The sequence below is a fragment of the Anas acuta genome, chromosome 7 (assembly GCF_963932015.1).
Source record: "Anas acuta chromosome 7, bAnaAcu1.1, whole genome shotgun sequence".
Lineage (NCBI taxonomy): Eukaryota > Metazoa > Chordata > Aves > Anseriformes > Anatidae > Anas > Anas acuta.
In genome coordinates this window covers 37,015,125-37,022,624 of record NC_088985.1, presented here as the reverse complement: position 1 = coordinate 37,022,624, position 7,500 = coordinate 37,015,125, and the positions used below count along the sequence as shown (strand labels likewise).

Genomic DNA, 7,500 nt, shown 5'->3' with positions numbered 1-7,500 from the left:
TTACAAAGTTATCTTTTGATCATGAACTTTGCTGTCCAGCGACTGAAAAATTAAACCTGGAAAACTCCATGAGTTAAGCCTAAAGAAATATGCACCACCAGTGGAGAGCAATGCTAATGTTTAACTAGCTGAAATAGCTGTTTGCTTAGTGGAGAATGTTAGGTATCTGACAGAAGGGACATCTCTCTTATTAGTAATCAAATAGGGCTGACCAGTTGTTGCCATCACTCTGGGATTGTGTCAGGCAATTGAGAACAAGTTCAACACTTTATAGAACTCGAAGTACAAAAATCAATATAATTATATTTGTCTTTAGTGTTTTAGCTATGGAAATCATATAGCACTGGATTGTTGCCTTGTGAGCTGAATTTATTTCTGCTTTATTGGCGAAAAAATATTTGGAAGTGGAGGAATCTTGGCGGAATAGTAAATGAAAGACAGCACGTTACAGTTTTTATTATTGGATTAGGGGCATGCTCATTGTTCAGAGTTTTCAAGATATGTGTGACTTTTGCAGATGTAAGCGGCGAATTGCATTAAAGTGTGAATACAACAGAACGCGATGAAAATTAACTGGAAAGGAAAATTAGAATAATATTTTGCTATTATGTGCTCGGTCGGACTTTAATTTAGAGATATGGTTGGAGTGATCGTTGCGTGCCTATTGAACGTACACAGAGAAATTTACAAGTGGTTTGTGTTTATAGTCCGTACGCACAATGAAATGCAGCCCCAGTAACATTTTTCAATTATTAGGGATTATAATGATATACACATAATGATGTACTGGAATCATCATGAGTTAAATTATATCAGATCTGTGAGGGGCGATCCTCACAAAATTGAAATAAGCTGTGCCATACCAGTGCTTGCATACCTTCCCCAAAATACCAGGAGTATGTTATAATTTGGTATTCCAGAAGCATGGGAAGATATAAAAAATCAGAAAACATTTGGTTAATGGGTTTATCATGTTTATTTGAATAAGGAAGATTGAAACTCCATTTATGCCTAGCATAAATGCTTTAGAGATCTTAATTATTGATGAAAAATCTGCTGTGCTTCTAAATTTAAAGATATGACAATTTTATAGGAATTTTAATCACCTTCTACATTAGGAATTTTCAAGATTTTGTATTTATGAGGATGGCGTGTGTTTTAGCCTTCTAAAGAGAGTTGTCGCTTATAATGTCAAAATGCCAGTAGGGTTTTGTTGCATACTGCGTGCGGTTTAGCGAGGAGGTCGGTGAGATACTCCTCAAGACGTGTTTTTTAAAAAACTACTGAATGTGATGTTCCCTACCAGCAAAGTGCAGCAAATACAGGAGGAAAGCACACATGTGAAAAAGCTCTGTGAGAGCAGGAGTCCTTTGAAACAACTGAAGTGCATTTTAAATTCCCCAAATTTACGTCTGCTCGATCCGTGTGTTAATAGCTGGTTACCTAAATTTGATGTCGGTGTTGAATTTCGGGTTTGTGTTTCCTCTTGAGCATCACAGAACAACATTCCCCCATCAAATCTGTGGGTCAATTTACAGTTTCCCATAAGAAGTGTTACCGCTTGGTTAGTTGGCTTAAAAAAAAGAATTATATACAATATGCTTCACTAGATCCTTTTGTCCTTTGGATACATTTAGCAGCTTTTGACCAGATAAGGCATATTTGTCCTCAGGATACAAACCAATAATTCAATCCTGAATTGAGATCTATGGCCACCCATTTGTTCCAGCCCACACTAGGAGTCTCTGTGATAGTCTGAATTGTTTATCACACTGGGAAAAAAAGGCAAAAAAAAAAAGAAATGAAAAAAAAAAAAAAAAACAACTTTTTTTTTTTTTCTTTGCACCTCAGGAATAATAATTTGTCAGCAATGAGGATGTTCTAAATAAACTTACGTAACTGTACGTTTGAATCCTGCGATGGGCTTTAAATGCAAAACCAAAATCAAAGGCCTTGAAAACAGTTTCATATGTCGCGTGCCTTCCTGACCTTTTAATTCACTCCGAATTTTTATTTACGTCGACTTGATTTTTCTCACGAAGCATGGCAGTGTATATACGCTTTTATTACTGTATACGTTTAAGTATCTTCTAGCATATCAGGGCTATTCATACAGCACAGTAACTCGCGGATTAAAGAACAAACCCCCCATAAATTGCAGTGCAGTCAGTAAAAAGATGCCACAGAAAAAGTGTCCCTGGGAAATTAGATTGACCCAAAGAAAAGCAAATAAAAGAAAGGAAAAGGCCCATATTTTCTTTGCGGTGTTGCTGAAAAGGATGGGAGTATCATTTTCATAGTGGAATAATGTTTTCTGGGAAAACACAAAAGCAGATGTTCCTCATTAGGAACACCCATTGTCTACATATCACAACTATGAACAGATAAATCTATCCTATTTCACCCATACATTCCAATGGCTGTAAATGATTACAGGATGCCGCAGTAACTGCTAAACCAAAACCACACTGTGTGCTAAAATAATTCCTCCGTGCCATCAGAATATATTTTATTAGAAGGTATGGAAATTCCTGGTAAGATACATCCTCCTGCCTTTTCCTTTCCTTGTTTGGCTTGAATGTATGTGAAGGCTCGGTGTCCAACTGTTGAAAACTGAAAAGAGTGATTGTGGAGGAGCAGGGAAGGCAGGATTACATTACTATCCAAACATGAAGTGGCAGCTCACTAGCGAGGCAGTGGCAGGTCTGCCCGTGCGCGCTGGATGTGCTTGCAGCGTGTTGCGGTAGCATGCTCTGCACCGCTTTTCCAGATGGTCCTATCACAGTCCTACTGCTAGCTGGCATCTCCGTGGGCAGTAAATGCCCCCCTCCCCAATAAATCTGGCATTATTCTATAGAGTTTAGGAGACTTATCATTCCAAGTGTGTCCTACTTTCCTGTATGGAAGCCAGACATCTGTTTATCCCATTTCTTTCATACGGAGTTTGGAATAGCTTTAGTTTGGGGGAATAAAAAGTTTTGTCATATTTAACAGCTGTTACGAAATTTCAATCCTGTAGGCTCTTAAAATACTTTTCGGCTGACCTCAGATTTTGTACATAATTGACATTGCTGGGAGACACCCCCTTAACCTTTCGCTGTCTGTAATTTCAGATGATTTTCAGCAAAGGAGTCGACCGCTCGCGCGAGGGGGTTTTTACACCGGGTTCCCGGGGAAGAGCTTTAATTCATTTATACTCCAGGTTTACACCTTTAAAGTGATTGTGGAGCGGTAGCTGAAGACTGATTGGAGTTTTTTTTTAGTCAACAGTGTTTCCTTTCACTTCCTGTCACAAAGGTCACCGAAAGCCGACCTTTGCTGGCAGTCCTAGGCACTGAATTATTCATGTGATTGACTTTTTGTCAGTGCACACAGTTGTGCTCTGGGACATTTTATTCATTTACCTCATTTAAAGCGCCTTTCTGCACCTGTTCAAGTATTAATATCATGTAATTTGGGCCTAATGCCGATTTTGCTGAACACTCATTATATTTTTTATTAGCTATATTTCCAAACGATTATGTATGATTATTACCAAGCCTTACAAACAGCAATGGGTTATTCCCTAGACCTTTACATCTTCTTGTCAGGTTGTTTTCAGAAGCAAGGAGGATAAACATTTGACCAGTCCCAATGTTTTTATTCCTACTCCATATCCAACCAGAGAACTTAAAGCTTTTTCCCTTATGGCTTTGCGAAAGCATGATTAAATCCAACTCTGCAGAAGCTGTACAAATGCCAGCATTTATAAGGTCAACGCTTTTGTTAAAAATGCTATGTAAATGAGGATCTGCAAAAAGGGACATTAAATAAAATTAAATTCATTGTCTTCTTTAATGTCATTTACATTTTGGCTAAGCCCTGGCCTGTCAAGGAGGATTTTTTAAATAATTTTAATTACACATCATTTAGGGATCCAAGGTTTTCTATTCAGTAGCATTTGGATAACCTGCAAAATGGTGACTGTTTATTAACTTCTTAAATGACAACTTGTCATTTCATCTGCATAATGCAATGAAAACAGAGCAGTTTGGGCTTTTTTTTTTTTTTTTTTTTTTTTAATTCTTATTTTCCTATAAGATGTGCGCACAACTGCTGAGGAACAGACCTTAAAATACCTCAGCTGCTCTTTTGCTCTCATTGTCCTGTTGGTGCCACCAAGTGCAAAGTATATGAAAAAATTACGACTTTCCTGGGTAACCAGTTCCTTAAAAAATTTCTATCAGAGGCCCAGAATTGATTTTTTTTTTTTTTTTCCCTCCTTAAGAATGTGGTATATTGTAGATTAATGGGCATTGCTGCGAGGGATACATTTGCGGACAGAGGTAGGCAGATTGGCTTTCCAAGCGCACAGGTGGGAACACCTCTGCTCTTAGGAAGCAAAACAGCACCGGGAGCGCCAGGAAGGGGACGACACCGTGCACCACATGCGTGTGCTGCTCGGACACACACGTGTGCAGTGTGCGGGGCGCAGGGTGGCAAGAGAAAATGGCAAAGGAAAGCAATGTGTGTAATTCAGCAGCACCGAGCTCGCCAAAGCTCCAGGAACAGCACTTCGTGTGTTCTTCCTTCTCTCCTTTCCTTTCTCTTTCTTTTCCTCAGGCCACCTCAGCCATGCCATTTACATCGTCCTCTCTTAATCCCTGCTCTTAATCAGTGCGCGAAGCACAGTTAATGAAATTGTGTAAATACCTGCGTTGCTGGCGGAGGAGTGCACTCCCATGCATCTCCGAACCATTGTTCTCAAGCAAATCCCCAATGTGTTAGATGAGACTTCTGTAACACTTTTTTTTTTTTTTTTTCCTGCATAATACTTGATTATTTGTAGGAAGCCAAAAGCATTGCATGACTACTGTAGGAAGGAATAATGAAATAGCATGCTTTTGTGAGAAAGGAAAAGAGGGGGAAGGGATTTAAGCAAAGCTGTCAAAAACTATACTACAGGAGGTACCCTGATACAAACCATCCTGTGCTTCTGTTGCAGCCTTATCAGGTGAAAAGCAAAGATACTGCCAGAGCCTGTAATTTTGTTAGGATGCCTTTGATGAATTGGATTAGGTTATGGAAAAATCTTTCAAACTCAGAGTTCTGGTACGCAAGCTTACAGGAAGTAAATAATTACTCTCAGACAGCAGATAATTAAAAAAAACAACCTGTGAAGCAAAGTGGTAGAAATAGCTTTAATAAAGCCTCTTTTATGATCTATGCAGGGAGAGCAGAGGTATTTGAGTGGGGTGGGCGCAGAGGCAGCGGCGGCGCAGGAGCGTCAGGGCCCTGCTGGGGGCCGGTGGCCGCGGAGAGGACTCGGGGTCCCCGGGCGAAGGGGTGGCGGAGGGAGCCGGGCTGGGAGGGATGGAAATTCCCGGCTCCGAGGATGGAAATTGTCACCGCAGATGCCAGGAAGTGATTGACAAGCAGGGCTACAGGAAGTGAAATCTCGGGGAGCTTAACCTGCGCTTGGCAGCGCTTCCAGGGCTCGCGCTCCAAGAAAATGAGAACCATTCACTTCGGTCAAGCTGCCAGAACACAAGCTCCTCTTGTTTGTTTATCTTAACAGCAAATCTCACAAAAATGCTTGTGGTCAAAACTATATATAATACAACATTATACTGGCATTATTAATACTCTATTAAAATAAAGATGTAACTGCGTTTTAGAAAAAAATCTGAAGCTGGAGAATTTTATGGGCTGAGGGGTACTCTGGATTTTACGAGATTCAGTGATTTGACTTTTCTGTTAACTGTTTTGGTTCATTAACATTTTAAGCTGAAGAAAGCTTGCTAGTTTGTTGGCGTGTCAGCTTAGTTGAAACAGAATACGGCCAGCTCGGTCCTAGTTTTTATTTTGTTACTGAACGAACCCTCCTTATTTCTCAGAGATGGAAAAAATCCAGAGTGTAAATAGCATTTGTTATGTAGAAGGGGAATACATTTGTTCTGTGGTGTTTGTAGGTCCTGGTATGCTGAGGCTAGAGGCAAATTAAAAAAAAAAATAAAAATCTGCGATACTTTCAGCAAAAGTTTCACAGCCAGAAAATTACACAGAGCCAATCATCGTGCGGCCGTGGTGCCAGAAGAGCATAAAGTAAACTGCATCATCTGAGCACAGCAGTAAGGATAGTGTTGTGTTTTCCCAATAATTCACTAGGAAATGAGTTTAACATGTGTGGAAAGGAAGGGGCTTACATTTGTGTTGTTGTAAGACATGTAGCATGGGCCCAGCTAGCGGAAGGAGTCGGCTCCAGCTTGTCTCTAGTGAAAGACGAAACACGGTTACACATCTGGTGAGAAAGAACAGTTCATTTGCCGAGACAGCTCGCTCTCTCTGTGCTGCAGCTGAAAGGAGCTATTTTGACAGAAACAAAGCCATGGGGGTTGGGGTGAGCGATTAGCAGTATTCTGCTCACTAAAAACTCCTTGGCCTTAATGATAAAGAAATAGTAGGAAAGGAAATAAAGAAACCTGGCCTAATCCTTAGGCGGCGTTTAAGCAGGCTTTTAGAGAGCAGGAATACAAACAGTGGCCTCCATGCACAGCTCCCGCTGCACTTTGTAAAAGTTTCTGAAAATAAATGAAGGAATATGGGAACAAAAATTAATGCGAAAGTTGCAGGAGTGATAAAGAGGCAGAAGCGCAGTCTCACTTTTAGGATAAATTCATTTTACCACCGCATACGTGCACGGGGAGGAGTGAACCTGACTGTATGTAGGACCATGGCACTCTCATTTAAAAGGCGAATTTACTACTGAAAATCTTAACCAAATGCTTGCGCTGCTTACTGGGCTCGTGACTGCTGAGAACACTCAGCTTGGTTATAAAGCGAACACCAAGCCCTATCAAAAAACCCAATCTACAAAACCCCCACAGTCCTATAGTTTGAGCGAGGTTATTAATACACAAAGGATAGATGTGAGTGCCCTTTATTTTGAATAACAACCAATAAAATTGAATTGGTCTTGGTATTGTGTGGATTGTCAGGAATGCTCTTTACCAATCCAAATTTGATTAGGATTTCCTCTTTATGTTTGTGCAGTTCTTCTGTGGTTCAAGAGATGCTGATGGGCAGCAAGCTTCCTTTATCTAATCCAAATAGTGATATTAAGCCAGATACGTATCTATCACAGTAACTGAGAAGGGAACTTAGCCTGGACTCTGTTCTGTTGGGAACAAATAATTGCTGAGGGCAGTGTGAGGTATAAAGAAGTGGGGAGCGATTTTGGTGTTCTTGCCCAGAGCCCCGGCGTTTCCCAGGATCAGCAGTGGCTGCAGGTGGGGTGGCCACGAGACTTCACGAAGGTGAAGGAAAGTAAATTATAGGGAAGTGCCTTCACAAAACTTTGTGTCTTTCCATCGGAGGTTGACGCTAGACCCAAGATCTACTTGTGCATTGTCTGATGTGTATGAAGAATTCTGTAAATAATTCTAGAGATATTTTTTTTTTCCCATCCTCCGGAATAACTGAAGTTTTGTTATGGAAGTTTCCTGCTTAAAGTACTTCCAG

At 40.5% G+C, this 7,500-nt stretch overlaps 1 protein-coding gene across 28 annotated transcripts in view; it reads left to right on the top strand.

Moving 5' to 3' along the window:
* EBF3 (EBF transcription factor 3) overlaps positions 1-7,500 on the top strand; it is a 124,442-nt gene that overhangs the window by 14,641 nt on the left and 102,301 nt on the right. The window lies entirely within an intron of this gene.